The sequence below is a fragment of the Dermacentor variabilis genome, chromosome 7, assembly GCF_050947875.1.
Source record: "Dermacentor variabilis isolate Ectoservices chromosome 7, ASM5094787v1, whole genome shotgun sequence".
Classification (NCBI taxonomy): domain Eukaryota; kingdom Metazoa; phylum Arthropoda; class Arachnida; order Ixodida; family Ixodidae; genus Dermacentor; species Dermacentor variabilis.
In genome coordinates, this window is record NC_134574.1 from 61,622,004 (window position 1) to 61,649,250 (window position 27,247).

Consider the following 27,247-nt stretch of genomic DNA (forward strand, 5'->3'; position numbering starts at 1 on the left):
CCCTTAGATAAAGCACAGGAAATTCACCCTTTATTTCGGGAACCTAATGAGGCATTCACGATTCAATAATAGTACACACACAGAGCGCATATATTAGGTGACATACTTCACAGAGATATGGAAGAAAGATTCTGGCTGCAGTGTGGAGTTCAGGTGTCTTATTCATTGAATACATTATAATTATAGGGCGTATGTGGTACATGAATTTCAAATGAGAATGCTTGCCTCTAGATAGCCTGATCCGTTTAAATCTGTACTATATTTTATCTTATCTGGGCACACAAAACCCGCAGAGGCATCTGCGTCAGTAGACTCTTGGTGTGTAGCAACACCACGTATGCGAGCGCACGGGGGTTGGACATGCCCGCGTCTAGCGGTGCATGGCGTAGCCGTGTCCGTGGAAAAGACGATCCTGAGGGTTGAACTGACGCTGAGTGTCTGGACCTTTAAGGCCCCATGGTGGAGGCAACACAACCCTTTGGCCTCGTCTTCACTCCCAGACTAACCCATCCAGGAGAATTTCATAGTTGCCTTTTCCTATCCTCCTCTCCAACCGTCGTTTTTCTTACTTTCAATGTTTCCTGTCTTCTCCTCTGTTGTATTTTACTCCCGACTTTCTTGGCAGCAAGGATTAACCCATGTGAGTAACCAACCTTGGTTAGGTCATATTTGCGTATAGTGGTGACGTGCTGCTGGTGTCTGCAGGACCTGTGTTTACAGGCGTCCGCTTACAGGCGTCCCCTTGTAGAGCTTCACGGTGGGTGGCTGGAGTTATGCCGAACACTACACATTCATCTATGGCTAGTTCTTCCCCACCCCCCTTCCCTGATCGCCCTCAGAAAAGAGGGCGAAACGATGAAGTATTCAAGTTGTTTTGGTCGTGAAAAAGAATATTTTCCCTGTTTTCATGTCAGTCACTAGGAAAAACGAGACAAACCAATATGAATAATTTCACTAGTCTTTTCTCGATGTCTCTTACCGAAGTCTTTGGTACATATTATGAAGCAACGAGAATGGGAAGCGGCCATTTCCTTTTGGATCTCCGCGACCAGGAACAATGTGAAAACGTGCCCAATGTATTGTAACTTAAGGATGCCGAAATAAAAGCAACCCCGCGCCATACTTTGAATACCATGCCGGGCGTAGTCACAGATGATGATCTGCTGGAGCTGACAGAAGCTGAAGTCCTGGAGGGCTTCAAGGAGCAGAACGCCATCAACGTTAAACGAATTAAGACGATGCGCGACGGCAAAGAAATCCAGACCGAGCATCTGGTACTTACATTCGGTGCAAGAATTCCTTCCGAGTCTGTCGAGGCCGGGTACACCAAGATATTTCCGGGTACACAAAAACCCATGCCAGATATTCCCTCGCATAGTATGCTATCTTCCCGAAAGACCATGACGACACAGTTGCCTCGTCGGAGGTGCAGCAATAGTTGTAGACAAGTTTGTTGCACGCCAAAGTCTTTCTCTCCTGATACCACTCGAGGCGGTGTCGGTCGATTCTCTTTCACAAGTTAAGAAGAATACGTTGCAGTTATTATCGCCTTCTTTCCAACTTTGCAAAACATAATTCTACAAGCTGATTTACCAGCTCCCCGAACCATATGTTATCGCTGGCGATATTAAAGGGACTGACAATTGACGAGAATGTCTTGTGAGACGTTGATGGAAATGAAATGATCATGATTTATAGTGATAAAATCCAGTGCCCTGTTCGCGATTTAATTAGGAATTATAATTTCAAATTGGCAAAGAAAGTTTCAAAAAGAAGTGGCGAAATCTAGCGATCAAATCTTGGTACTTCGGACGTATTCTATGCTTAAGTCCACTTTGCTTAAGTCCACTTTGCTTAAGTGGAATTTTATTAATTAGAAGATAATTATTGCTTAAAATTGCAGTCGGTATGTTATTAGACACTCGCGCACTATTCCATCCTTCGGAAATAAAAAAAACGCACGCGTGGCTACGGCAACACGCTGAACTCTGCATAACGTGTAAAGGCGTCGTTTTCGATCTGGTCGGTTTCGTTTTCACTGGTTCAATACCAAAGCAGTTGGACAGGAACCCACGAAAACAAGTAGCTATTATCGCAGGAATAACTTAACAATTCAGGAAAGGTGAATCGCAGAAACGTAGACTTGATAACCAAAATCATACTTTGTTACAGCCATATTCACACTTGCCGTCTGCCTCCCATTAATGCCGGCGTATAATCGATATCGCTCTCCCCCATAACCGTTTTCAACATGCTTCTAGTGAACGACTACATCCTCACTGCAGATTCAAAAATTCTGATAAAAAATGTTCCATGGCGTTTTCCGCATGAGCATTTCATCATTAGACACTCTGAACGGTAAGCTTTCCATTGCACACAGAAAAAAAAAACGGTACCATGAGAAGTAGCTGTCAGTCCCTGTAATTCTCACAGCACTTTGTGGGGATACTCGCAATGTGATGTCAGGGGTCAGCTTCTAGAAAACTTTCTTGTAAACTCTGGTGCATGTCTCTTTAATAAAAAAGAGCCGTCCTATTACGACATCTACCAAAATTCATTTTCTGCTATGGATTTAGCGATTGGCGCTGCGAACCTCCGTCTACATATAGAATGGAATGTCGTTAAGAAGCCATCTGGAAGTGACCCCGTTCCTCTAACGGTCACCTTCGCACAGGCGCATGACAGTCCACCCCACACCTCCTGTTGGAAAGAAAATATGGTAGACGACCTTAAGCTTTGACTTTGGTGTCTTTTAGTAGCCCACGCACCTCGGCGTTGGTGCTCTTCAGGTTAACTTTAGGCGAACGCAAATCTCGAATTGAATTCTGAGGCAACTGTTTGTCATTAATGAACGGGTTAAATATTGCGAGACTTTGTCGGGAGTGGGCATCCGTGAAAGTATGCTAAGGATTATTAAAAACTGTTTGTCTAATGGCACCTTCCACGTCAAAATTGGCAGTGTATTGTCCCGTCCATCCATACAAGAAACTGGTGTACACCAGGGGGGCGTGCTCTGCTGCCCACTCTTATCGTGAAGTCGAACACGCTTCGTGCTTCATTACCCCGAGCTATTTTTTAATGCCGTCTATGTAGACGCCATAAAAATAGGTCTGAAATTCTGCAGTGTGAGAGAGACGATTATAACAGGGCTTGAACAATGTGTCCGAATGGGCAGCGGAAAACGGATTCAAAGTGAACCCCCACAAAAATTTTTGTGTGTTTTTGCATGGAAGAAATGCTCATTGCAGATCCTAGTTTAGAACTGCATAGACAACAAATGCCCGTGAACAAGGAACACAAGTTTTTAGGCATTATATTTGAGTCTAAGCTTACTTTCATTCCGCAATAAAATATCTCAAAGCGAAATGCCTAAACGCAATGAACTGAATGAAACAATATGTCACACAACACGGATTAGCGCCATGGAAGTGTTTAATGAACCTTTACAAGAGCTTCATTCGATCCTGACTGGATTATAGTGCTGTAGTGTATCACTGTGTTAGCTCGAACGTGCTGAAGACGCTAGATCCTGCTTTCCCTCTAATTATCTGCCTGGCAAGCGGTGCTTTTCGAACACTCTATTGAAAGCTCATACGTAGAATCGACTGAGCGGTCACTCCATCTGCAGAGATCATACATCAGCTTCACATATTTCCTCAAAGTGCACTCTAACCATGAACATCCATGTTCTAAAACCGTTTACGATTATACGTACTTGGACTGCACTTTTCCATAATTGACCCAGTGTGAGACAGCTTTTTTCACTGCGTGTGAGGGAGCGTAGCGATGAAAGGGATGTCCCACTCCTCGAACATCGAATAATGCCTCGAGCTAAGCTGCTACCGACTTGGGAGTGGCATCTGCAGAAGGTGAGATAAACTTTTTAATTAAAAAGCACGCACTAGAGCTCGCAATTTGAATGAATTTTCATGAACTCCAATTGAAGTGCTCTGGCTCTGAATTCTACACCGATGGATCAAAGTCGCATGCTGGCGTATCTTACGGAGCTGTTAGTCCCCCTCTCTCTCTGAATCAGACGTATTAGACCCTTACACATGTATCTTTATTGCTGAAGCCTATGCAGTACTGTCTGCGGTTAAACACAAAGAAATTAGAACTAGAGAATGCAATAATATTCACGGACTCCTTAACTTTCGTAAAAGCACTCATGTCCTTAGAAAAACACGAACCAAAAAAAAGCTGTTTTATTGTGCTTTACTCATACTTGTAGAATGTTTATTCATCTCGTAGACATGTGACGATACGTTGGGCTCTTGGCCATATATGCATCGAGGGTAATGTATTAGCAGACGAAATGGCCACATTAATTGCATTGCAAGCTATTAATCCTACCGCTGATATTACTGCCACAGATCCCAAGCCTTCTTTTTGGTAAACAAACTGCGAAAGCACTGGCAACGCTTCTGAAACGCCGCAGGAAATAATAAGCTCCACTTGATTGAGGCACAATTAGGTTTCTTCTCCTCCGCTACGAAAACACGACGAACATATGTCCTTTTCTATCCTTTCAGACCAGGACACACATGCTGCTCAGAACTTTCTATTGACTAGTAATGAACCTCCAACCTGTGGTAGATGAGGTGAGAGGCTCACTGTCCTCCACGTCCTCTTAAGGCCCAACCTCTGGCATGCATCACCACGCTTTGGCACGCGCCGACAAGGGAAAGCGTCACTTTGCGTCGGTAGCAGCAACAGGGCACGCAACCACAGGACAGAAGCTCTGACGCGCGCCGACGTTCGTTCCTCGGCTCCGGCGCACTGTGGCTGGATTATTTTGTGTTCAGCCGTCCAAGTCCGTCCTATAACTGCCTGCTGTAAACTAAGCTTTAAACAATAAGTTAGTGATCTGTATGCTTTTTTAGATATGAAAAGCACGTTTGGTTAATGAATGTACTCCTGCCGCAACCGTTTTCTTTTACCTTTTTCACTAACGTTTCACACAATCAGGTCCCACCGGCAGTACGCGAACGCTGATCGCGCGCGCAGGAACAGACGCAAGAGCGTTTTCTTTGTTCTCTTCTTCACTATACATGGAGCATCATTAAAGCCTGCTAAATTACAGGCCACATGCCCTCAAGCTCGCACCACCCTTGCCTATGTCCCTTGAGTGAGCCAGGCCTTGGCGCATTTTATGAAACCTATGAAGTCGATGTAGCCCACGTTTCGGCCCACTAGTTGCAGCATGAACTAGCACACCTAAAGATGCAGAAGAGATGTTTAATAGTATTGTATACAGATTACGCTGCACGAATCGCGACAAACTTTAAAACGGCGAAAGCAGTAATCTTGAAAACGCTCGAAGCAACAAATGCACGATGTCAAAGAGAAGATTTAGAAATGAATCGTGTGTCAAAAAGAATGTAATTTCCACTGTAATTGCGGATGACGTGTCAGTCTCAATATGTCACTGACCGAGACAAAGGCCCCTATGTAGTACACGTTCGAAAAACCGACGTTCGATTTCGCCTCACGCGATTGGACTAGATTGGCCTAGGCCGCGATATCGGCGCAGCCTGGACAATCGCGCGAGGCGAAACCGAACGTCAACTTTTCGAACTTGTACAAGATAGTGACCAAGGCTTCCATAATTGCCACAGAAACTGGATTTGAAGGCAGTACCTGGCTCCCACGCTATCCAGACTACAGAACGAACTCTGAGGAGGTGGCGCTGCGAGCAGCCGTCCCGATCAGACGCACGTTCGCATCGCTCCGACGTTTTTGAAGCTTCGGGCCCGGAAGTTTTTGGGCTAGGCTCCCAAAGATGGATGGGCCGCCACCTTCATGTCCCTCGACATCCCAGGATAACGTTTCGAACGTTTCCACGTCCACGACTAGTCCATAAAACCAGTTGGAATCATCGGACACGCCCGCCGCCGGTGCCAACATGGCTTCGGAGTAGCTGCAGCAAGACGCGACGGCAGCATCGCTTCATAGCGACGGCCAGATAACGCGACGGAATCTTCCGAACTGCTTGACACCGACGCAAGCATGACGGATGCGCATGACGAATCCAGCCAAGTGGTTGCGACGATACCTGTCTCCAATCCCTTCTCTGTTCCTGCCACGGAAAACGCGCCTAGAAAGAGCCGTTCTCAGGTAGGATCTTGGAATTTTCCATCTGCGAAATTTGCCAAGAAATCAAGGGGGCCGTTCGGCGCTCCCCAGATAGTTCAACACAACGAACGCCTCGCGAGTAAGTAGCACGGCGGGCAAATTACCAGCTCCAAGGCAGCTAACAACGCCTGCAATGCGAATGCGCTTTTCCGTGCTCAGGACTGTGAGTCAGCTTCCACGGCCACTTTGTCAGGCAGGCTAGGTCACTTTGTTAATAATGGGGAAACTGAAGAGGATGACTGGCAATACGTCCGGCGAAAGAACAAAACCACATCCGCCAATCCAATCAGTGTTAAACACACTGTGATAATTAAGCTCACCTCGCCTGGACTACTAGGCACTTTGCCAGCACAGTGGCTGCACGGAGCCATTGCTGACGAGCTACAGACAATTTATTTTCATTCAGGCTTTCAAGTACGCCCTCTTGAACGAAGCAGTCAGTTTGCAGTTGACGTTTCGCACACTCATGCTAGGGACCGACCCGCCGTGGTTGCTCAGTGGCTATGGTGTTAGGCTGCTGAGCACGAGGTCGCGGATCGAATCCCGGCCACAGCGGCTGCATTTCGATGGGGGCGAAATGCGAAAACACCCGTGTACTTAGATTTAGGTGCACGTTAAAGAACCCCAGGTGGTCGAAATTTCCGGAGTTCACAACTACGGCGTGCCTCATAATCAGAAAGTGCTGTTGGCCCGTGAAACTCCATAATTTGATTTTGTTCTATGCTAGGGACCGTCTTCTTGGACTTCAGTCGCTCATAATTTCTGGAAGGGAAACACCAATACAGGCTTATGAAACCATTCGCCCGGGCCAGATCTGCGGCGTCATCTATCGTGCCAATGGGCTTACATGCGAACAGCTTATCTCCAACCTCAACTGCTACTCGTGCAGGATAGTGAGTGCCAGTCCCATGGGTATGAATGGAGCAGCTCTTATCACGTTTGAGAGCTCTAAACTGCCCCGCAAAATCCACCTGTACAGCGCTCTCCTATCGGTAATACCTTACCATCCTAAAGCGGCCATTTGTGAGACCTGTCACAAAATCGGGCACTAAAAAATTCGTGCCCGGTAGTCGACCAATGTCGATGCTCGGTCTGCGGTTGCCCTGCACATGGCAACCTCGAGATCTGTCCGGCAGAACCCCTATGCCACAACTGTGGAGGTCAACATGTAGCCACAGACCCGAAGTGCCCTGCTCGGCAACTCGCTACGAAAACCCTTAGGAACGGCATCCTGCGACCTATCCGATTGCCCAACGAAAGGAGCGTCTGCAACGAGCCGAGCTTCGTCGAGGCAACCAAACGTTTACGCAGGCTGCGCAAAAGAGCCCTGCCAGTACGCAGCCATCATCCTCGGGGCGATATGTGTTTGCTCCAAAGGACTTCCCTCCGATGCAAAACCAGCCACTGCCGAAGACAACAGATAGTAGGCGTAAACCTAAGAGGCAAGACCTTCGCAAACAATCCACCGAACCTGAGAGCTTTCGTCAAACGAATGCCACTCCTTCATCTTCACAAACAACACCCTTTGAACAACAGGTGACGGTGCCCAAGTACGCACATGTACACAGGGTCTATGCTGAAGCCCTCAGCAATGCACGAGAAGGTGCAGAAATGCATCCTGATACTGACCACTCACGCACCGTACGCTTAGACAATGACCAGATTAGGCAAATAGTCGAACTAGTTACCACCGAGGTTATCAAGCGCATGCTTACACTCTTGGGTACACCTCAGATTTCTCCAAGGCAAGAGATCGGACTTGGGCCCTCATTAGCTTCAATTTCGCGGACATCCCAGTTTAACAATGGCGGGTACTAGTGCGAAAGCTCATGACATTTTTTGCTCCGAATTCTACTGCTTGGTTCTTACAATGGAATGCCGGGGAATCCGGCGTAAACGAGCAGAACTCCAAAGGAGATTATCCATCATGCGCACGCTTCCGACAGCTATCTTAGTTCAGGGGAGTAGTACTAATAGCCCTAATCTAATATGGTACAAACCTTATTGCACCCCTTCCATTTAACACCGACGTCCTGGGCCAGGATCGCGAAGAGCGCCTGCAGTAGCCAACTGGCAAGCATGCGTTCTTGTCCTCTCACACGCGGCCCACACAGAGCTTGATACTTCCACGTGGTGCACGCAGACACAGGAGATAGCGGGAGTGCGCCTCACTCTAGACGGTGATCAACAAGCCTTGGTGTTTTCGGTTTATGCCAGGTCGTTCGGCACTACGACATATCGAGTGGATATATCTTTTGTGGCACATTACTTAAGAATATACCCACAGGATCGCGTAATAGTTGGGGGCGATTTCAACGCCATGCACACATGCTGGGGCTACCACCGGTCAGATGCTCGTGGAAGACACCTATGGCAGCACATTGCCAAAGCCAAATTAACCATTGTCAACGAAGTAACGTTACCCACTCGCCTTGGCCAACACGGAGGCCAGGAAGATACATCTCCAGACCTGACACTAGTTTCTGATCCCCAAGAAATTGTATGGACGCGGGCTGATGATGGTCATGGGCAGCGACTATTACCCAGTCGTGGTGTCATGGACAACTCGAGGGCGGCAATCTCGGGAACTTCCACAACGCCATCGCATAGAGGAGCTCGTCTGATGGGATGAATTCCGGCAAGTTCTCGGTGAAGATCACGTTCCCACCCATTTAGATCAGATCATCAGTCGAATTAACGATGCTAAGAAGAAAGCTACAACAAAGCTTTCAGTTATATTTGATGCTCCGAAGCCGGACTCCCATCTTTTGAGCCTGTGGAATCGTAGGCTCCGTGCTCTCAAGGTGCATCGTCGATTTGGTCGCACAGCTCGTCGTAGGCGCGCTTTGTCGCATTACTCAGGAGATTGAGCAGTATGCTATGCAACTCGCTCTCAGAGATTGGCAGCCGCTCTGCCACTCGCTTAATGGCACAGGTAACTTATCGAAGGCCTGGCGCATATTTAGCGCTATCCTCGGACTCAAGCGACCAAATTCACCGTCCCAAAGCATAGCTCTGAAACTGAACGTCTCCCCGGCTGAGCTAGCTATTCAAGCAGCGAAGGTCTTCTTTCCCCAACCAGAAAATGTGGGTGCCCTGCCTGCGGACCCATCAGCAGACAAATCCCACGAATACGACGTCCCCTTCACGTTAGGTGAACTAGAGGCAACATTGTATGACTCCAACCACAATAGCGCCCCGGGACCGGATGGAGTACGTTATTCAACGCTTCTGATCCTTCCGAACTCGTATAAACTGGCCCTGTTGAAAGTGATCAATGAACATTGGATCAACGGTGATCTTCCCCCTGCCTGGAAGAAACCTGTGGTGATACCGATTCCAAAATCTGGCAGGCCAAGTCGGTCATTACAATACCTCAGGCCCATTGCCTTAACGTCTAACGTTTGTAAGGTGATGGAACGCATGTCCTTACGTAGACTTGAATGGTACTTGGACAAACATAACATTCTGTCCCCTATGCAAGTAGCATTTCGCCGTGGGCTCTGCGCGCAAGATATTCTCAGAAGGCTTCATAGGGACGTTCTTGCATACCCTAGCAGCGCACAGCTCCGGGTAGTGGTTGGAGTCGATGTCAAAAAGGCGTTTCATTCCGTGCCCCACACTACCATACTTCACCGACTTCAGGCAGTGGGGATAGGTGGGAACGTATACCGTTTCGTGAAAGCATTTCTTGTGGACAGAACTTTCGCGGTGATGGTTGGGGATACACTCGGTGAATGGCAAAACAATGAAATCGGAGTCCCTCAAGGTGCTGTCATATCTCCCACTCTTTTTAACATTGCCAAGTCAGGCCTCCCACCATTGCTGACATCGATACCCGGTCTTAATTATGCCGTGTATGCGGACGATATAACCCTGTGGACCAACTCGGTTTCCCCTGGGGAGCAAGAACTAGCCCTGCAGGCAGGCCTCAACGCCGTCCACGACTACATTAAGGAGTGTGGCATGCAAACCTTACCGCAGAAAACCGAGTACGTGGCTGTCATTAATGGACCGCAGCTGCGATCCGAGGCCGAACGCAACCTTATCTCCTATTGTTTAGGGGACTCTGTTATTTGCCGCAAACAAACAATCAGAATACTCGGCATGCTAATTGACGAGGATGGAGGAGCCAAAAGCTGGTTTCGTGGCATAGTTCTTAGTTGCCATCAGGTGCACGGTGCACAGCGCTATGCTAAACGTTTGTAACAACCTTAAAATTGCAATTTCTGTTCGCATAAGGGAAGAGCTTTGGAGGAAGTCGCTATAGCAGAGTAGCATTTTATCCGCGATACCATGAAGCGCTGATAAAATAAAAGGTAAACAAGGAAGGAAACAGCGATTAAGAAGAGCGGGGAAACGCGTAGCTGGCCTGGCGGGATTTCCTTAACCAGCGATACCCACACGGGCACAAGGGATGGCCGTACAATGGGGCGAGCTGTACATGCGTATGTATGCACCTTTCTAAAATTCACAGAATAAAAAAATTCGCGACCGTAAGATGACAGGGCATGTATCGCAATTTCCATCTGGTGACAGTTAAATCGTACGGCACCTGTTTCAATATCGCGTCATGGTATAAGTTTCTTTTAAATGTTATAAGACATGACCATAAGAAAATCCGTCGGCAAACGATTCCTTTAAAGCAAAACACGATTCTGTACCTTGATTTATGGCAATCAGTGACTCTGTAAATGATGGAATTGAATACGCGATGTTTCTGTAATTAGTCATCAAATCTCAAGGTTTAAATTAGACTGGCATGCCGATTCGAAAAGCCTGTGCCTTACATGCTTGCTCGGCACAGTATAGAAAAGTCGCTAAGTGTCAAAGTAATTCATTCACGTGTACTAATTGAGCATACTGAAAACTGCTTGCGTGACGGATGTTTTTGTAAGCAGAGGCTGGATAGCTCAAAAACTGTGTGCAGAACCCCCCCCCCCCAAAAAAAAAAAAAAAAAAGAAATGAATACGCGGAGGAGGAGGAGGAGGAAAAACTTTATTGCAGAAACCGTTGCGCGGTTTATTCCTGGGTGGTTCCCTCTGACAGGGCTCCACTGGCGATCGCGGCTCGCCGGGCCTGGTCGAGGGTCGCCAGTTGGCTTCCCAGGTCCAGTTCGGAGAGTCTCGCCTCCCAAGACCACGTAGTGAGTGTGTGTGTTGTGACTCGTGGCGAAATTGCGTCGCCCGGACGGTCGGTGCATTCGTGTGTTATGTGCGCGAGTGTCGCTGTGTGGTTGCTACACCAGGGACATGTTCGGGACGTATAACTGTCTGGGTAGATTGCGTGTAGACGAGACAAGTGTGGGTATGTGTTAGTTTGCAGGCGGCGCCAGTCCCTCTTGGAGTTGACGAAAGCATGGTTCCACTTATCTCCACGCAGCGCATTGTCATTATGAATATTATGAATACTGATTATACGTGTACAAGCGACCGTGATGCGGCTACACGAACTGCTGCGAACGGCAGGGCAAGGTGAATCATGACGCAACTACTACAAGTGGCGGCGGCAGGCGCACTCTTGACGTTCTGATCATTAAAAGCCGTTATCGCTCTTTAGTGCCTTATCCACCAGCGTCGAACCATTATAAACAGTGGTGAACCTTAGTGCGGCAGCGGCTGCGTATCGCGCGGGCCTTTTCGCGAAAGCGGCCTGCGATGGAGACGCGCGGGTCCCAATATCAAAAGTGATCTAAGATGGCAGCAGAGAGAGCGGCGAGTTAAGCTTCGTGAGTGCTGCCTTCTCGGCCCTTTGTTTGCGTTGAAGTGAGAGGCAGCACGAGGGTCAATTAGCTCGCTGCTGCTGGCCCTATCTTGAAAGCGATCGAATTATTGGCCGGATGGACCGCTTTAACGTGGTAGTCTTAAGGGCTCCTTCGCGCATCGCGCATGGCTTGGCGAAAAATCATTCCGAACCACAGCTACGAAGAGGCGCTACGGAACTAATTGAATTCCTTAAGTAACGTGCGCAGAAAAACCGTAAAGTGCAGACAATCTACAGGCCGGATAGCGTCGGATTGTAAGTTGACTATACGAGAAAACAATTCTGCCACGCCAAAACTCAAATACGAACCCATTTTCCAGCATTTATATCATTCATAGGGCGGCCATGCCCTCCAAGTTATGCGCGCGCGAATCTCGAAGGCCATGGAGCAACGCACCCGCATTTATATTTGGTTTTGCAGGATAGTCAGAGCGCCCTTTCGCGAAACGTGTTTCAGTAAGCACAACCACTTGGGACGCTAAGTCTTTATATCTTTTAAATAGTAGTTCGGAAGTCGCAAGACTATTAGCGATTAGTGGTTGTAGCGTGTGTGCATTGGTATCTGGAATACGGCTTTGGTAGAACGTGGCCGCGTGTTTGAACGCGTGTGAACACGCGCCATACCCTGAGTCGGTGCGGCATTTATTGCTTCTAAATCATAGGTCATAATTACTTTGCAGCATTTTAAGTATTCAGATTCTGTGCGTATAGGCATTTGCTCGAAGGAACGTGCTCTGAAAGCTTCGGCGTTTATATTAGAAAAGGCCAAGTGCAGAACATGGCAAGAAAGACGGTAAAGCGTGCAGTGTGCGAGAGGCCCTCCAAGGTAGACGAGGCGGCGGATGAGAATGGAGAGGAATGAAGTCAATCGGCAGACAATGTGATGTCGATGCTAGCCTCAAGAAAATAGGGGCTTTGCCGGATGAGCTTGTCAAACAGGTCGAAGAGCTTAAAAATGACGAAAATATGTCGCGTGATGCACGTAAGGTGGTGAAAAAAGACTTCAAGCAGCCGAGGAAAAGCTGAACAGGGTCGCCATCGTGAAGGAGAATGGTCGTGACAAGGAAACGCAGTATGCAGACGTGACAGAAGAGGTAGTGTCCACAAAGCACGTGGAATTCGTGCCACGTGGGGAGGAGGCAGCGGGAAAGAGCAGCGCCTACCTTGATGTGGCCACAAAGGAAAAGCACGAACGCAAAGGTAAATGGCCCTTCTCAAGTCCAAATTACTCAAAAAAAAGATGACACTCTCTCCTCGGTAGTAGGAGAGAGTGAAAGGGTGATTTTCGCCGGTGACTCAAACCTGGCCAGGTGCTCAGATGCAATTGGGCAGAGCGTGAAAGGCAACAAAACAGTGGCGGCAGGTACATTTCCAGGACGGACACTGGACGCTGTCATGGAGTGAGGAAAAGCAAAGCTCTCGGAAAATGTGCACGGACGCAAGCTTGTCGTAGTAGCAGGTGGACTAAATGACGTCCTGTACAAAATAGGGACATGACTAGCCCAGCGCTTGGCCAAGGGTGTAGACGACTTGCGCGAGCTATACCCTCAGGTACAGTTTGTGGTGTGAACGGTGCCGAAGGTGCCTGTACGTTACAGTAACGTACAAAGAGCCGCAGTGGCTGCTAATGAGGCTATTTGGACAATGTGCCAAGGGGAAGGTTTGGAGGTTGTAGATCAGGGAAGTGATAAGGCGTGGTTGTTTCTGAAGAGACCGTATCCACTTCAGTCACAGGCTTGGACGAGAAGTGGGCTGGCGACTTGTTGGTGGCGTGGTGGCTTTTTTGGGGGCCCATGAGCGATCAGGAGGCCAGTGTATGTAGTAATGAAGAATGCCGCATAGGGTAACCTCGGAATAGCATCGCCGTCAATAAGAGAAAAAAGGAGGAAAACAAGAAAGAGAGCTCGCCATGCAAAGGTTACATAAACATGCAGGGCGGCAGAAGCAAGTAACAGTGGGTAGAGATTCAGTAGCAGTTAAACAGAGAAAACATAGGGGGGTACGCGGTTACAGAAACGCACCTTAGAGACTCAGAAGAGCCGCCAGTGATTGAGAACTATATTTGAGAAAGGTGAAACAGAATTAAATCGGAAAGAAAGGGAGGGGGATTCGGAGTCGTCATCCATCAAGGAGCCAAATGGAAAAGAGTAAATTCAAAATCTCAAGAGAATCTTTGGTTATCATGTACGATGAGTGGAAAGAAAACTTGGCTGGCCGTAACGTATTTGTGGACGGGAAATAATTGCACAGAGAAGAATCAAGAGTTAGTGGAATATCTAAGCGCTGATATTAAGGGGTTCGGAAATGGTGCCGAAATTATCCTATTAGGTGACATGAATGCCCATATGCAGGATTTAGATCGCTATACCTACAACAACGGTAAGTCCATGCTAGATTTTTGTGATCAACATAACCTCTTTATCGTGAATACAGCACCTAAGTGTGGCGGGCAGACCATGTGGGAAGTGGGAAATGGGCAATCGAGCGTTGGTTACTACCTGATGACAGAAGTAATTAATGATAAGTTGTGAGGAATGGTCATTGACGAGGAAGGGTACAGCAGCTTAGGGAGGTAACATAAACGCATCGTCTTTAAAACTGCATATGTAGTTGCGAAGGAGAGCAAGGAACACAAAATGGCCAGGCGAAATTTGAACGCTGACCAATTAACAAATATTGTCGCAAGAGTCGAGGAAGAACTTGGCAAATGGCCGAGGAAAGAGCGGGAATATGGTGAGCTTCTAAGTGTAGTAACGACAGAACTACAGAACGAGCAACAACAAGCACGTTGGAAAAGAAAAAAGAAGGGGAAAAACTGGTGGAACAGGCAGATACGAGAAGCACTCACGGAACGACAGAAAGTATCACGAGAGCACAGGCAGGCATTAAAGAAGCGCAGTTGCGGCAGGATCAAGTAGCCACTAAATGGGAAATATACCGAGAAAAAATATTTATGGTTCAAATACTGGTTCAAGCGAACATAAACGTTTAAAGTGAATGTTGGTTGTCAGAACGTGAAAAAAAGGCCGCACCTAGAATATTTTGGAACCACATAAGCTTATTAGGCAGGAAGTCCGGAACAATACGACGACATATCGTACACGAAGATGGAAACAAACTGGAAGGCGACGCGGCAATCAATTACATCCGAAAAATAAGAGCCGAATCTTTCCAAGGCAATGACGAGGTTGTACTTGAGGAAAAAAAAGAGCACGAAAGAGAACCGGATGAAAAAGGAGCTGGTGCTGCAAATTTCAACTAAAGAAAGGTGAACAGAAAATTCCGAAGCACACCACCACAGGGCTAGACGAGGTTCCCGTTAGACTGATTAATGAACTAAGTCCAAAAAGTAATTTCTTTTCTTTGATTTCATTTTATTACCTTAAAGGCTCCAATAAATGGAGCGTTACATAAGGGGTGGCAAGAATAAAAATACATAGTCACAATAGCAGGAAGTTTTTTACATTCTCGATGAACTTGGATGGGCACATAATGACAGCAGCGGTAGGCCGTTCCAGTCTGCAGCTGTGCGAAGAAAAAAAGAATTTGAAAACGTGACAGTGCGTGAGTGTGGACGGGCAACCTGTAGCTGATGGCTGGTGCGGAGAGATATGCGTGTGGGAGGAAGGATATAAGGTGCGATGCGCATAGGGCTATGAAAGAATTTGTGGAATAAAGATAGGCTGGCAGTGCGACGACGGAGCGATAAGGGGGATAATGCGGATGCAGTTTTTAAGGAGGAAACGCTGATGTCAAAGGAATATGACGAGTGGATGAAACGAGCGGCGCGATTTTGTACAGATTCAAGATAATTAATTAGGTATGCCTGATGAGGATTCCAAATAGGCGATGCAAATTCTAGTTTTGACCTGGCAAATGATTTGTAGGCTAACAATTTTACATGTTGAGGAGCATGATGTAGATGGCGTTTTAGAAATCCTAACGTCCTGTTCGCGGATGATATTAGGTTAGTAACATGAGGATTCCAGGAAAGATCGCTCGAAAGTGTTACTCCTAAATACTTGTACGAATGAACTAGTTCTACCGGAACTTCAGATATGACGTAAGGAAATAGGGGAGAATTACGGCGACGGTGAATGGACAAATATTTACACTTACGCGGGTTAAGTTCCATCAGCCACTCGTTACACCAGTCCTGGACTGCATTAAGATCACTTTGAAGAGAAGATTGGTCAGCGGTGGAAGTAATAGCACGATATATCACACAGTCATCCGCGAACATACGTATGCTAGATGTCACGTTTAATGGTAAATCATTTATGTATATTAGCAAAAGTAGCGGGCCGAGCACGGATCCCTGTGGGACGCCTGATATTACAGAGACTGAATTAGAATTCCTAATATTAATGGTGACGAATTGTGAAGGATTAGTCAAGAATTCTTCAATCCACTTCAGTATATTAGGGTCAAAATTTAAGCGGGAAAGCTTTATAAGAAGGCGTTTATGGGGCACTTTATCAAAGGCTTTAGCAAAATCTAAAAATATTACGTCAGACTGAAGATTACAATCAAGGTTAGAGTGCAGATCGTGTAAGAAAGCGGCAAGCTGAGTCTCGCAGGAGTAACCACGGCGAAAGCCGTGCTGGGCAGGATTGAAAAAGTTATTCGAGTCGAGAAATGCCATGATGTGAGTATAGATGACGTGTTCCATGATTTTGCAGGGAATACTAGTTAGAGAAATGGGACGGTAATTTAGAGGCGAGTTCTTGTTACCTGATTTGTGGACTGGAACGACCTTCCCTTGTTTCCATCCTTTGGGCAGTTGGCCTGTGTGGAGTGACTGAGTGAATAAGAAGCACAACAGAGGTGAACATGTATCTTTGGTGTTCTGCAGTATCTTAGCGTTGATGTTGTCAATGCCAGCAGAGGATGAAAGCTTTAAGTTTTCTATTAGGGACAAAATCTTTTCTGAAGAAAATACAAGTGAAGGCATTGTCTCCTGAATAATTTCTGGGTTTGGAGAAACAACCGGGTCGGTTTCATTAGTAAACGCGGATGAAAAAGCTGCGTTAAAAATGTTGGCGCATTCAAATTCACAGATAGTTTCACCTGATGCATCGGTGAGGGAAATTGTGCGTGTATTCTGGGGATTAATGACTTGCCAGAACCTACGGGGGTCAGTAGACAACATGTTTGGCAGGTCATAATGAAAGAAAGAGTGCTTGGCTTCTCGCACATTTTGTAGGAAAATTTTTTCAGCTGCATAATACTTGTCCCAAGCGTTCTGACTAGGCCGCAAGTTGGCTGAACGAAAAAGACGCTTCTTTTTGTTTTCAAGGCGTTTGAGTGTGTTTGTGAACCAAGGGTTTAGGAGGTTAGTTCTTATATTTATGCTCGGAATAAACCTGTCAACTAAACCTTCAATTTTTGTCTTAAACAAGTACCAGTTATCGTGGATAGTTCTTTGATTAAAGTGAGATTGAAAACGGGGTAAGAATGTGCGAAGTTCATTATTTATGGCAGTATAGTTTCCTTTATCATAAAGCCGGATGGTACGTTTGCTAGTAGTCCGTGAAAATTGTTTAATCGTAGAGTCGGCTTATATGACTTGGTGATCGCTGACGCCTGGTAGATGCGTGATGGAATGAACGTATTCCGGATTATCCGTTAATATTAGGTTGAGAATGTTAGCGCAGTCCTTAGTTAGACGGGTTGGCTCCGATATAATTTGAACAAGATTAAAATTAAGGCAAACATCAAGAAATTTGTTAGCATCTCTGTTACCTGTGGTAGTTAGATTATGCCAATCAATACTCGGGAAATTGAAGTCTTCAAATAAAAGAGTACAGGTGTTTGGATGCTTGGTTTTAATATGATTTATTGCAATATTTAGTTTTGTGGGGAAGTTCGGACTGTTAGGAGGCCTGTAGCAAACGTCAATCGAAACTGACTGAGGTGAAGCGTGACACAAGACTCATAACATTTCTATGTCTGATGAAATATTAATGGTTGTACATGATAGTTCATGTCTGGTTGCAATCAGTACCCCCCCTTGCCTCCTATCTGGGCGATCCTTGCGGAAGACACGGAAATTAGGCAAGTCGGCAAGGACTTCGCTATCACAGATGTAGCTGTTTAGCCACGTTTCCGTCAAGATTAGTAGGTTGCTGGCGGACGATGAGAAGATATTTGAAATTATGTCGCGTTTTGAAATGAAGCTGCGCACGTTAGAAAAAATAGCTGACAATGAAAGTGCTTGTTGTTGAACATGCTTAGAATGGCCTGTCGATTGACGGTGAGATGATTGCTATTTCACTTCTTTTACTGTTTGTGAAGCTTCATCGAATGTGTAGCGTTGCGGACCAATCTGCAAAGTTTTGAAGCGCAGGGAGAGCTTATCGGATACCGATCTGGCATAGGCTACAAGATTTTTGGGAGTGTTATGGACGGAAGCGTAAAAGTCTTCGCCAATGCTGTAGTTCGTGCCTTTAAGTTTATAACCACATGATAGAATGCGTTCTTTAGTTTTGGACGATGTGAATTTTACTATGATAGGCCTGGTACGATTAGGTGAGTGACGCCCGAGACGGTGAGCACGCTCTATTAAATGAGGGTCGATGTCAAAGCCTAGTTGTTGAGAGCAATGGCGAATGACAGTTTGTTCTGAGTCTGCAAAGGTTTCAGCGGGGTTAGTGCCCGGAACATTGTAAAAAATGAGATTGTTACGACGGGAGCGATTTTCTGCGTCGTCCACTCGTGCTTCCAGTTTGTCGACCTTGCAGGTAAGTTCGGTTGTTAAAGTTTTCAGGGTGTCTATTTCAGAGTGGAGAGCAGAAAGGGTAGTGCAGTGGGATTCCAGAGCGTCCATGCGTTTGTTTAGGTCGACCAATGTTGTGTCAGTAGTTTTCAGCTGTTGTTTAATGTCTTGTAAATCAGACAATAACGCGGTTTTCCCGGCAGTTAGTTTCTGGAGCTCGGCAAGTACGGTGTCGAAACGGTCGGGGCCTGGGTTAGTTTCTACGTCACTCGACAATAGGAAGAGAATACGAATAACATGCGAACATTCGGCAACAATACAGGCACAGGACTGAGGGCTCGGTAGCTGCATCAGGAAAAGGTTACTACTTTTTTTAGCGAAAAGAGAAAATTTATTACCAACCTGCATCATGAATAGCAGCGGATTGGTAGATTGCACTGTCGCGCAGCTACCGGGACCACAGAGCGGTGGCGACGAGCGCACGGGTTTTGTAGCAGCAGCGGATGATGTTCCTGGCGATGGAGTTGTCCACTGATGATCCGAGATGCAGTAGACTGATGGCAGTGATGGCAGATGGAGCACTGATGACGTTGCGGGTTGATCCAAGATGTGTTGATTGTGGTAGGGCAGGTTCACGGAAGGCACAGATCCACGGGAGGCAGATGGTGGAACGGTTAGAAGTAGGTGGACGGCGAGAGCAAACACCTGCATCATGAAAAGCAGCGGATTAGTAGACTGCACTGTCGCGCAGCTACCGGGCCCACCAATGCAGCTTTGTTGAAAGCAGTAGAAAAGGTCGAAAAGATAGGCGAATACCAGACAGCTGACGACGAATTAGAATGAATTCAATTAGTAAAGGTAAGGGGGAGAAACATATAATTCACTTATGTAGACAGGTTACAGGTTAGCAATGCAGGCAATAAAGCTGAAGGCGTCTGGAGGTAGGCGTCTGGATGATAACCTATTTCTCAATTTCTCAGTCTATTAAAATATCCGGAGTAAAAAGGATACCGTTATATGTGGCCTTTTTAGAGATTACAGGAGTGTATGACAACGTACACCGCAACATTTTGAGGAATATTCTATAAGGGGAAGGCTTGGGGGATGCTTGTAGACAGCCTTTGCAGAGAGATTTAGCTAGCAAATACCTTTTGCGTTGAATGGTAACGGATGAGGAGGGAGGAGAAAGTTGATATCAACAAGGGACTGAGGCAGGGGCGCCCTTTATCCCCACTGCTGTTTATAATGTACATGGCGAGGGTAAGAAGGGCGCTACAGGAAAGTGATATCGGGTTTAATCTCTCATACAAATAGGCGGGTATAGTGGTAGAGCAACAGCTTCCAGGTTTGTTTTATGCGGAAGCCATTGTGTTGATAGCGAACAAGCAAAGTGACATGCAACGTCCAGTTAATGTCTGTGGGCAGGACGGTGAGAATTTAGGCTTCAAATTTAGCGTTAAAAATCAGGTGTTATGGTATTGAACGGAAGCAGTGAAGAGACAATGTTAATTCAGGGCCAGGAAATTCGTCGTGTAAAAGAATATAAATACCTTAGTATATGGATAAACGAAGGCGATATATATTTCGAAGCACAGGAAAAAATAATAACAACAAGGGCGAACAGAAATGCAGCTATAATGAAACACAGAGTGCTATGGGGATACACCAAAAACGATTTGCTCCGGTGTATTTTTGAAAAGTGTAATCGTTCCAGGACTTACATATGTAATTGCGATTGTACGCTTGCAAGCAAGGCTACAAACAGAACTCGATTAGAACCAAAAGTCACTGGGTCGCCTCGCATTGGGCGCTCACGGGAAGACTACAAATGAAGCTGTGCAGGGCGTTATGGGCTGTACTAGTTTTGAAGGGTGGGAAGCTCGCAGTAAAATTGAGTATGAGGAATGGCTGAGGAATATTGAACAAACTAAATGGGCTGGGAGAGTTTTCATGTATTTGTACAGGAAAAACATTGATTCACAGTGAAGCAAAATAACTAGGAAGCTTACCAGCAGGTATGAGTATGGTGAGCAACATGGCGACAAAGAACATGAAGTGGAAAGTCAGAGAGGCTGAGATAATCTCATGGGCGGCGGCAATGAAAAAAAAAAACCTATTGTGAGTAACTACTAAAGAGGAAAAAAACGAAATCAGGAAAGAAGCAATTTATGCCAACTCAAAGGGAAGCTCATTAGTTTTCGGATGCCTTAGAACACGCAATGATAAAGCTAGACATAAGATGGAAGAAGCATGCGCTTGTTGTGGTAAAGTTAGGGAAACGATGCAGCATGTTTTATTAGAATGTGAAAATATCTGCCCAGTGGTAGATTTATGCCCCTCTGGCCTCCTTGAAGCCCTTGTTTTAAGCGAGAGCAGAGGTAAAGTAAGCATATCCGCAGTAGAGTTTGGAAGATCAGTGGAAGAAAAGTAGGGAAACGACAAACAGCGGAGGCGTGCCAAAACAAAGTTTACAATAGGGGTTCAGCAAGTTTGGTTATGGGAATCGATAGTTCTTGCTCTCCTTGTCTTTTCTTTTTTAAGATAGATAGGGCATTAGGCAATATAATAACAGCTTGATGGCGCAACCCACCACCCCGTCCCAAAGGGGACGTTCATAGCATCCATCCATCCATTCATCGCATGCCGTTTCTACTAGAAAGCTCGCCTTCGTGCATTGCATTCGGCGCCGCCATTACGGTTACATAGGCCGCAGTTGCCGGGAAGCGTGTGAAGCAGTCAGAGATCTTTGAATGCAATCGCGTTCTCATAGACGGCGTAAGATCTTCCTGTATTAGTGTGCAGGAAACAAGTCACTTACAAAGGAGTTTATTAGTCACCGGCGTTTGAGACTAACCATTAGATGAGGGCACGGACTCCCAGCACGAGCAGCGTTTCCCGAATAAGAACTCTGAAGAGAACGACTCACTAGAAAGCGCTGGAGAGGAGAAACCACAATACCGTTCTAATCCTCCTCTACAATTACCCCCAGCAACGAAAAGGGAGCCATCCGGTGACCTTACAGCTTGTCGTTATGAGTGGGTCACTGTAGGTCTTGAGGCGGTCGACGTTGACATTGCCTCGTCCATCGCGACGCATGTCCAAAGACGGTTCAACGAGTTCGATCACGAAGTCGACGGGGAATGCGCGTTCGACGACACGGTAGGAACCTTCGTATCTGGGTAATAGTCTTGAAGGGAGACCAGGTGCAGCGAAATGAACCGAGAGCCGCACAAGCATTACATAAAGAAAGAGGGCGCATAAGCGGTGCCCCCACGATTACTCTTTGGGTGCTCTTGGTCATTGGAGGTTAAGGCCAAAGCGATATCGTGGTAGTTTTCAGCATGTCTTGGCGTGGCAGAAATGGGAGTATCCGGCCAGTATGGTAGAATTGTGTCGATAGTGTGCGACGGGTGCTGACCGTACAGTAAGAAAAAGGATGAAAAGCCGGTGGTGATCTGAGTAGCGGTCTTTTAAGCGTAGGTTATGAAAGGCAGAATGACGTCCCAATTTGTGTCGACGGATACGACGCACATGGCAGGCATACTGCCGGTTGAAGCGTTCCGTAAGTTCATTTATTTGAGGATGGTAAGCCGTAGTAGTACTATGAACAAGGTGGGACTCTTTAAGAATGACTTCAACTACCTCGGACAGGAAGACACGTCCGCGACCGCTGAGCAGTTGCTGTGGCCCATGACGCACGATGAATGGACAAAGCAGGAAGGAGGCAACATCGCGCGCTGTAGCTGCCGGGAGGGTGGCAGTTTCGGCGTATTGCCTGAGGTGGTCAACCGCCACAATGGCCCAGCGCTTTCCAGCCGATGACAGGGGAAGGGGCCCATACAAATCAATGCCGACGTGCCCAAACGGCCGGGTTGGGCAAGGTAAAGGTTGGAAAATGACTGGTAAAAGGTGGGAGAATATTTCCGCCCCTGAGAGTCAGGGTGAGATCGTACGAACTTCTGAACGTAGCTGAACATCCCTTGCCAGTAGCACCGCTATAGAAGGCTCTAGTACGTTTTGAAAACAAGCAAGTGCGCACACTGTGGATCAGTGTGGAAAGCTGCGCATATCTGGGAATGCAGACTCCGAGGTATTACTCACAAACACTGGCGCCCGTCGGGGTTATAATTGCATCGATGAAGCAGGTTGTCCCGAATGGCGATATGGTGAGCTTGACGATGCAACGTGTGAGGGCTTGGTTGTGCTAATGAACCAGAAAGCAAGTCTATAAGGCAGGCAATCTAATGGTCACTGCGCTGCTACGAAGCGACGGTGGTAAGGTCGAGCGAATAAATGGTAAACTGGGATAGTGAGCAGCAGGCATTGTTGTCAGGTAATGGAGAGCGCGGGAGGGGATTGGAGTCGGAATGCTGGCGTCCGCTGCGGCGCAGCACGTGGATACCTAAGTCCTGCAGGTGAATTGCCCGTCGGGCTAGGCGACATGAGGGATCTTTCAAGGACGACAGCCAACATAGTGCGTGGTGGTTCTTGACTACATCAAATGGACAGCCATACAAATAAGGCCGTAACTTAGTAAGAACCCAAATTATGGCCAAGCATTTTTTTCCGTCGCAGTGTAATTGGTTTTATTTTTCCTAAGCGTACGACTTGCATAAGCCACGACATACTCGGGAAAACCTTGTTTGCGCTGGGCAAGCACAGCGCCGAGGCCAATAACACTAGCATCTGTGTACACCTCGGTAGGGGTGGTTGGGTTGTAATGGCGCAAAATTGGGAGGGTCGTTAGCAAAGGATGGGGCTTTGGGAAGGCCTCGTTGTTCTCGGACGACAACGGAGTGATGGGTCCGTTGCTTTTAAGTAGCTTCGTCAGGGGCGATATGATGGCGGCGAAATTGCGGATGAAGCGTCTGAAGTGAGAACAGAGACCTACGAAACTGCACAATTCTTTGACGGACGCTGGCTTAAGGAATTCGACGATGGCCCGAAGTTTGGCTTGATCAGGGAACATTCTATCCTTGGATAGGACGTAACCTGGAGTTCTCAGCTGCCGAGCTGTGTATCGGCACCTTAGGTTTAGTTGTAGGCCAGCGTTTGTTAAACACGTCAACACACACCACAGTGTTGAAGGTGCAGGAGGAAAAGCTACAACGTCGATAGCACAAGCGTGTGTAGCACTTGAAGCCGCGTAGAACTGTGTCCATCATGCGCTCGGAAGTTGCCGGTGCATTACAAGGCCCAAAAGGCATTACGTCAAATTCATATAAGCCGTCGGGTGTGACAAAAGCTGTCTTGGGCTAATCGGTGTCTGCCATGGGTACTTGCCAATAACCAGAGCGCAAACGTAAAGATAGAGTTTCCGCCTTGTAGACTGTCAGTCGCGTTGTCTATACGTGGGAGAGAGTAGACATCTTTGTGGGTGACCTTGCTGAGGCACCGGTAGTCCACACAGAACCACGCAAAACCGTCTCTCTTTGTAACATGAACGACAGGGGACGCTCATGCACTGTTGGAAGGTCGTATCATCTGGCGGCGAATCATGTCGTCGACTTGTTCCTTGATTACACTACGTACTGCCGGAGAGAAACGATACTGACGTTGCCGCAATGGAGGTTTTGAGCCAGTGTCAATCCGATGAGTAACAGTTGACGTGCGGCCCAGAGAAGACTGGCTACATCGAAAGAAGAACGAAGTTGTTCTAAGAGGTAGAGGAGCTGAGACCGCTGGAATGGTGTAAAGCCATCGGCAATAAAAGAAGCAAACACACCACTGGGCGATAGGTCATCCGTAGAAAGAGGGCTGAGTGCAATGGAACTAATACACTAAGGGTCATCGGGCACGTCCATAACTTACACGACCTCGATCGAATACAGGGACAATACATGACCCTAGACACACACCGTTTCTTTTTCGAAGGAAAACAGTTCCGTTCCACTTGGGCATATGTAGACTTCCGGTTGAGCTGTAAATGTTTAAGAAAGTCCTGAACCGTGACCCTGCAATCATTGTGGAAGGCCACCGCGCCGAACTCAGAAACACGTTTTCAACAACTGGCAAGAGCTCCTGGTACAATATGGAGCAATGCAAGTCTTGGCTATTGAACTACACAGCTCTATATGAGACGTGACTGCGTTCCGGGAAAACTTGAATGATTTCAAAGGAATTGTTTACCAAAAGGGATCATCTACATTCAGCAATTTCAGCTTACCTTGCCGCCAAAGCGCCATTTAATTTTGCAATGTTCCTCGCTCAGAGATAATTACACTAACGAGAACATCAATCTTATGAGTTTTTGCTCAGAAGACAATTCCCAAAGGCAACCTTTCTTTCTGGTGAACAGAGTGGGCCAGCTAAGTTCAACTTAGCGCAAAGGTAAATAAGTGTTAGAATATTTCAGCATGACGCAGTACACGGACAAACTGCCCACGATTACGTGTGATAAAAGTTGTAGCGTTCCTAAGTATAACGGCAGTATAAAACACATAACTTCAGTGAGACGGGTGTCATCCGCCATTTTATTCTAACTTCTTCATCCTCCTATATACCTCTTCCTCGTCTTCTATGACTCTGTTGGAGCCGACCGCTTCACCCTTCAGGACTTCATTGTTCACACATCCTGGTGTAATATTTGAAGATATTGCTCGTGGAGGCATAATCCGTTTGCCCAGAGTCTCCCGAGTACCAGATGGTCTTTAGGATACCACGCTGCAAGGCAGTCTTGATTGCTTGAAAGGGTCCATAAAACTTGTCATTGGAAGTGCCACTGCCTTTCCGTCCTAGAACGTGGTCGCGAGGTTGTATGTCGAGTGTGTCGCTACTGCGTATTCTGTCAAAATTGCTCTTCATTCGATCTTTATATGCGTCTTGCTGTTTCGCACTTTTCTTGCTCTCAGAAAGCTTGGGGTTATTAAGAATGCCCTGTTCGCGATCCGCTGGAAATATGGACATAGCCCCTGAAGCAGCGAAAAGAGGGCTGCATACAAAACTACTCATGCAAGAACGGTTGTGATGTCTCACTGCTGCTTCGAGGCAGCACTTCCAACCACCTTCAAAGTTCGGGTAAATGTTTATGTACTGTTTCGTGTCTCGTATAACACATTCGGCGAGGTCATTCGCAGCTGGGGGGTAATGGTGAACAAAACTTGATTGTCATTCTGTTATCTCCGGCCCACTTTGCAAGCTTTTGCTCCGAAAAGCAGGTCAATTATCACACGCTAAGATCTCTGTGTCTCCAAAATAGCCTGCCTTAAGAAGAGCAATGACGCTGTTGGCGACTTTCTTTCCTGCCCCTGCCATAACCATCGTTGTATATTGTTGAATAGCCATCAAGAAAGCTTGTGTTTTCCTGATGCCTTTCTCTTTCTTTCTGAGCTCTTCGAAATCCAAATGTACGACTTCAAACGGTATAGTTGAGTGCTCTGTGGTTATCAGTACATCTGTTCGTTTCCTGAACTAGACTTTATTCGTTTGGCACAGATGTTCGTATGTAGGTTCTGGTGTCCGTCGTACCTGGCCACATAGATCTCTTCAGCGGTTTATTGTACGTACGCCAGAAACCACCACGCCCACCGGACTCTATGGTGTCATGGTAGAAATACAATATTTGGGAACCGTTGTGGCTGGCAATGATATTTGCCATCCATAAACTTAATTTCTTAGGTGCCCTCCCAAAGCCTCATGTGAATAATTCCTTGAGGGTAATCAAATGTGGTCGGTACCAGCAACCTAGACAGTGCATCAGCGTCGGTGAGAAGAAGAACGGGGTGATGGAAAATAACGAAATCAAACTGTTGGAGATGTTTTACCCGTCTAGCGATATATCCTCTTGGTTGTATCATTCCAAGAAGGTGAGTCAGTGCCTGGTGATCCGTGACAAAGGTGAATTTCGCGCCTTCAAGGTAAGTTCGAAAACACTGCACAGCTTTCAAGACAGCCCGTGCTTCTTTTTCTGTTGTAGAGTAGTTTATTTCAGCTGGCTTGAGGGTATGGCTGTAGTACCCGACTACATAATGCTTTTGGTGGCTAGACTCGGATGAGTTCTGGTGGGGAACGGCGCCGGTCGTATAATATGACGCATCTGTATTCAGTACGAATGGCAAGGAGAAGTCTCGTATCCGTAGGATAGGGTCCGACGATATTATTCTCACAAGTTCACCGTACGCAGTCTCACACTCGTCATCCCTCTGGTAAGGTATACCTTTCTGCGTCAAACGTGTGAAACATCACGTTTTAATGGCACAATCTTTGAAGAAAGACCTGAAACTTCCGGCTAGACCTAGAACAACGCGCAGTGAGTTTATATCATAGGGCTTTAAGAATTTTGAAATTCTTTCAACCGATTCCTCCTTGGTCCTTTTTGTGGATCCGTCAAAAACTCTTCCAAGGAACACCACCTTTTCTTGGAAGAAGGCACTTCCTTGAAGTTCGCTTTGAGATGTGCAAGAATGGGAGCATTAAAAATTTGTGAGAGGTGTTTGTGATGTTCCTCCTTTGTTTTTGAATAAACAATGATATATTCAATGTAAACGTTGCAGAACATGCCCAAGTATGGCTTCAGGATTTCATTCATAATTTTCTGAAACCATGCTGGGGAGTTCTTCCAGCCGAAGGCAGTCGATTATATTCATACAAGTCGAATGGCGTAATGAACGCAGTGTACTTTTTTGTTTCTT

At 46.7% G+C, this 27,247-nt stretch overlaps 1 protein-coding gene across 3 annotated transcripts in view; it reads left to right on the forward strand.

Moving 5' to 3' along the window:
* LOC142589081 (uncharacterized) overlaps positions 1 to 27,247 on the forward strand; it is a 152,438-nt gene that overhangs the window by 112,371 nt on the left and 12,820 nt on the right. The gene's annotated exons all lie outside the window — the stretch shown is intronic.